This window comes from Pinus tabuliformis, chromosome 2_2 (assembly GCF_031772625.1).
Source record: "Pinus tabuliformis cultivar Carrire ecotype Pingquan chromosome 2_2, CPIR1, whole genome shotgun sequence".
NCBI lineage: Eukaryota > Viridiplantae > Streptophyta > Pinopsida > Pinales > Pinaceae > Pinus > Pinus tabuliformis.
The window spans coordinates 331,909,220-331,914,213 of NC_142300.1; the positions used below are offsets into that span (position 1 = coordinate 331,909,220).

Below are 4,994 nucleotides of genomic sequence, written 5' to 3' on the forward strand. Positions count from 1 at the left end.
ACTCCCTCCTTGGCATGTAAGCTATCACTCATCGACACTCCTTGACACACCCTCATATTCATTCACTTCCATGAATTTTGACCTAGTTCTCCCTTGTGTTGTCCTATTACTCCCTAACACTCAGGGAAAATTTTAATAACCCCCCCCAAATTTACATGTATAATAAATGGGCGAATCTCCATGGTATACAGGAAAAATGGAAGGCGATTTTGTCTTTTTTTCCACTGGAAAAATCAGTAACTTTCATTTATATTTGAAAATTACATAAGTAGATGCCGAGGCATTGCTGTATTGTTCATACAAAAATCCCTTTTTCAAGGTATAGTTCTGTAGGAGTATGCAAATTAAAAAAGTTTTGAGTTCTTCGTCAGGCTGTACAAACTGTCCAATGTCCATTAGAGGACTTTGTTATATGACATAGTATCCGTGTTCTAGATGTTTCTATTATCAAAAATAAAAACAAAAATGCCCTTGTCAATCATCAATTGGGACTGTTGTCCCTTTGTTCCCTTTGTTCTATGAATGGCCTGTGAAAAATTTGGACCATTTCTCGATTTGTGCGTGTCATCCTTGCGCAGGGGCCATGCTAATCTTCTTTGTATCGTTCCAATTTTATCGGATGTCTCCGAAGAGACGGAAGGCGATTTTGTCAATAATATGATATGTATATATAATTTTTTGGCAGATCTCTCACCAGGCATGGCGAATATTTTACTCAATTATAAAATCTTGTGTTTATTGAATACACAAATGAAATCATTGCATTTCTTTAAAATATCTTTTGAAATCAAAATTACCGAAATTACATATCAATAACCTAGTGGGTGTAAAATTCACCCGTGGCAAAGCATGAAAAAAAACCTAATACTATATATAAAACCAAGAAAAAATCAAATTCATCACTTCTAGGGACCTCATAACCACCCTGCCAATACACAAGTATGTTCTTGTTTGCAATTAGAAAAAATTACCCAAATTATAATCTGTTTACTTTAGCATATGTTGGAAAGTTATAGAAGGATGACTAGTGCAATCAATCCATTCCTTTTAGCCCTGGATTTGTTTCAGTTTAAAACAGAAGTATACAAATATACTTGTCCAATGTCTATGCTTTAACCATTCACCTTAAGATGTTTTTACAATATAATTTCCTAAGTCCATTTAATATCTTCATTATCATAAAAACCAACCTATATCCATCTTAACTCCACATCTACCACTCTTAGGGGGATGAAATCTATTTATCCCTAGCACTTGGTAGACCCAGAATTAAGATGGATCTAAGATGATAGAATTTCCCCTTTAAATAGTCTATGCTCACATGAATACCATGGTATTACCATGGGTTATCATAAACCTGGAGCTTAAAAATTACTATTAGTAATTTATAAAAATTAATAAAATTAATAGTTGATTTTTATTTTATTTTTTTTTTAACCAAGCTAAAATGTTTAACATACATTAAATTACAACATATGTTTAACATACATTAAATTACAACATCAATTTTTACTCTTGATCGGATCAAATATTTTTTTCACTCTATGCTAGTTTTCATATCACGATATTTGATACCTCTCGGGGGTTAGTAGATCCAGAGTAAAGATGGATCTATGCTTGTTTAATTCCCCCATTTAAATAGAGATGGATCTATGCTTGTTTAATTCCCCCATTTAAATAGGCTACATTCCAGGTGAATACCACAGGTCAATACCACGTGCCATTTCGGTGAATACCATGGGTCAATACCATGTGCCATTTTTATTTTTATTAATACTAATATTAGGGTTAATAATGCTTTTTTGCATGGTATTAATAACAATCTAGTCCATGGTATTTGTCCTATAGTATTTTGCCCATAGGTTTCACCTAAATATAACGCATTTTTTGAGTGTTCGTAAATATAAGGTGACTTATGGAGTAAATATAAAAAAATGTTTTATTTGTTTACCATACCTCTCGTTTATTTATATTTTTATTAATTTACCATACCTCTTTTACAAATATGGTATTTGGCCCATAGGATTCACTTAAATAAAACCTCTTTCTTGAGCCTTCATAAATAGAATGAGGGTTATGGACTAAATATAAAAATAGGTTTTATTTATTTACCATGTGTCTAGTTTATTTATATTTTTATTTATTTACCATACCTTTTGAGTAAGTGTAAAAAGACATTTTATTTATTTACCATACCTCCACTTTACTTATATTTTTATTTGTTTACACCCTTGCATGTATATAAGGTGAATTATGGAGTAAATATAAAAAATGTTTTATTTATTTACCATACCTCTCATTTATTTATATTTTTATTAATTTACCATACCTCTTTTATAAATATGGTATCCCATAGGATTCACTTAAATAAAACCTATTCTTGAAAATGGGCGAATGGATTCACTTAAATAAAACCTATTCTTGAAAATGGGCGAATGGAAGGATGTAACTCCTAATTTCAAGGGCTAAATTTACCTTTTTTACCCTCTCCCTTAAAATAAGGTGGACTATTTGAGGTGATTTATAAAAATGTACTATGATACAAAATATTCGCCCACTAAAAATTTAAAACCCCTTAATTTCGCCAAAGGGTGAACATTTGCCCCTAAAATTTTCTATGCTAACACTCCTCAACATGCATTAGCACTCTCTAGCACCCCTTAGCACTCTTCGACATGCCCTGCCACTTCATAACATGCATAACACTCCCTGACACATATTGGCACTTGAAACGTGTTGCGCTTGGAAAGTCTTAGCATGTATGGAATGCGTTGAGATGCCTTTGTATGATTTGGCATGGTTTAATATTAAATTTATTTGAGATCAATTATTGGAGAGTAGATGAGAAGCAACAGAGGAAGATTTGGCACTTAGAATGCACTAAGAGTTGGCACTTGACACCTATTAGAACCTAGTGTTTGTGTGACTAGTGTGCCCCTCTTGGAAAAGGTAAATTGATGACTTATTAACCATATTATGTGTTCATTTCCTTGTAGTTTAACTTGTTTCTCCCTTTTGTTGCCTTGATAGTCCCTAGCATGCATTGTCACACCCTCGCACATGTTTGAATGCCTTAGCATTTCACACATCTTAGCATGTTTGAAATGCCTTCACACTATCTGGAACATGTTAGGATTCCCTAACACACCTTGGCACTCATGCCCTCACAAATAGTCTTACATTTTTCCATGACTTGGGAACCCAATCAAGTCCTTGGCTATTGCACTTCATGTGACATTTTCCTGCTTCAACCACAACAAATTGACCAATTGCACCTACTACAAGTATATTGTTCCCTTTTCACCTAAGAACTGCCTATAAATCATCTTAGGCCACTCATGTCCAAGCACAACTTGTCCCACTTAACTAGTTACCAAGACAAGGATCACGTCTAGCCATGGCCATAAAACAACTAAGAAACATAGCTTACACAGTCTATATTTCACATTTATGTTTAGTTCATATAAATAGTAGAGCACTAACTGAGAGCTTGCAAGGACCACAAGATGAAAAAGGCACACAAGATATAAACCGATAGAAGTCAAGTGCCCAAAAAGTTATACACAACAATGTACAATAGGTAATTATCTAGAATAGTTTAAAACATGAGCATGCGGCCAAAGTGTGCCACATCTCATGTAAAAATAATAGTTAAAGGAAAAAAAATGTTGTTCCTGGCACACAATCTCCCTTTGTCTAAAACTGTTATGTCAAGCCCCTTATCGCAAGCATAGGTTTTCCTCCTGTAAATCCTATTTTGAACTTCTCCTAACACACTTCGTGCCTGGCACAATTGAATTCATTGACACTCCCCGACACACACTCCTATTCATTTCTTTCCATGAATTTTGACCTAGTTCTCCCTTGTGATACCCCGAAACTCCCTAACACTCCTCAACATGCATTGAAATTGTTCGACATGCGTTAACAGGCCTTTTCATTCCTTGTCATGTCCCTACCCTCCCTAGCTATCATGCCCTCAAAGCTACCCTTACTTAATTTGCAACTTGGGAACCCAACCATGTCCTCACTTGACTACAAGAGCTTGACCAAGTTACGATTACTACAACTAGACTATGTTGTTGAATTATGTAGCTTGGGAGGTACTCCACAAGCCTAGTGAGATGGGTTTGTGTGAGTTTGGTCACAAAAGGATTTGTGGGAAAAGAACCCAAGAGAAGGGGTTTTGGACCCAAAATGGGGTTTAAAATCTAAAAGAAAATTAAAAAGGAAAATTAATATTTCCTAAGGTCTAAGTGGATAAAACCTATAAGTTCTAGAGGGTTCCTAAGAGGGCTAGGAAAAAATATTTAAGGAGGCCTTAGGATGAAGGAAATAACATCAAGTGAGAAGGAGCTCATTTGATCAAGGAGGCCAAGAGAGATGTAGTCCTAAAGTAGGTCGAGTTAGAGGGTCAAGTAAGGGTTGCTAAAGGGAGGCCATGATCATCCACCAAGAGCAAGATCATCATGTGAGGGTTCACAAGAATGTTGCATACCTTAATGGGTTCAAGCTAGGAAGTAGGATGGAATATTGTTGGTTCTCTTATGGAAAATCGAGCTTAAGAGAGGTTTCTCATGAGAATATAGGCTTGTGATTTTAGTGGTGTCTCTGTGTGAAGGCCACATCAAATTCTAAAATAACAAAGAGGGTTGAGACCAACTTGTATTGTGGTGGTTAGTAGGTCGTAAGGTTATGTGATAAAGACCAACACAAATGGAGGAGGGATTGCACTGGAATTTAGGGCCATAATAGAAGTAGACGCAGGCATAATATTGACTAAGGTAACCCTAGTTTGAGGGTCGTAGAGATTTGAAGTTCATGTCAAGATTTAGTCAAAGAAATTCCCAGAATCTATGGATCCATATGAGCTAGGTCGAGTCTCTTATGGAGGCAAGAGTTGTTGTTTTTTCTATGGGTGGATACGCTTTGTTCTAAGTCAATTATAATAGAAGTATAATGCCCTAGTTATGATGGTTTCCCAACCTGTTTAG

General features: G+C 35.4%; 1 non-coding gene across 1 annotated transcript; it reads right to left on the reverse strand.

The window, feature by feature from the left end:
• Positions 1-532: 532 nt before the first annotated feature.
• On the reverse strand, positions 533-635 carry LOC149192629 (U6 spliceosomal RNA). The gene has a single exon (XR_016255358.1). It is a non-coding gene; the product is annotated as a U6 spliceosomal RNA (small nuclear RNA).
• Between the last annotated feature and the right edge of the window lie 4,359 nt (positions 636-4,994).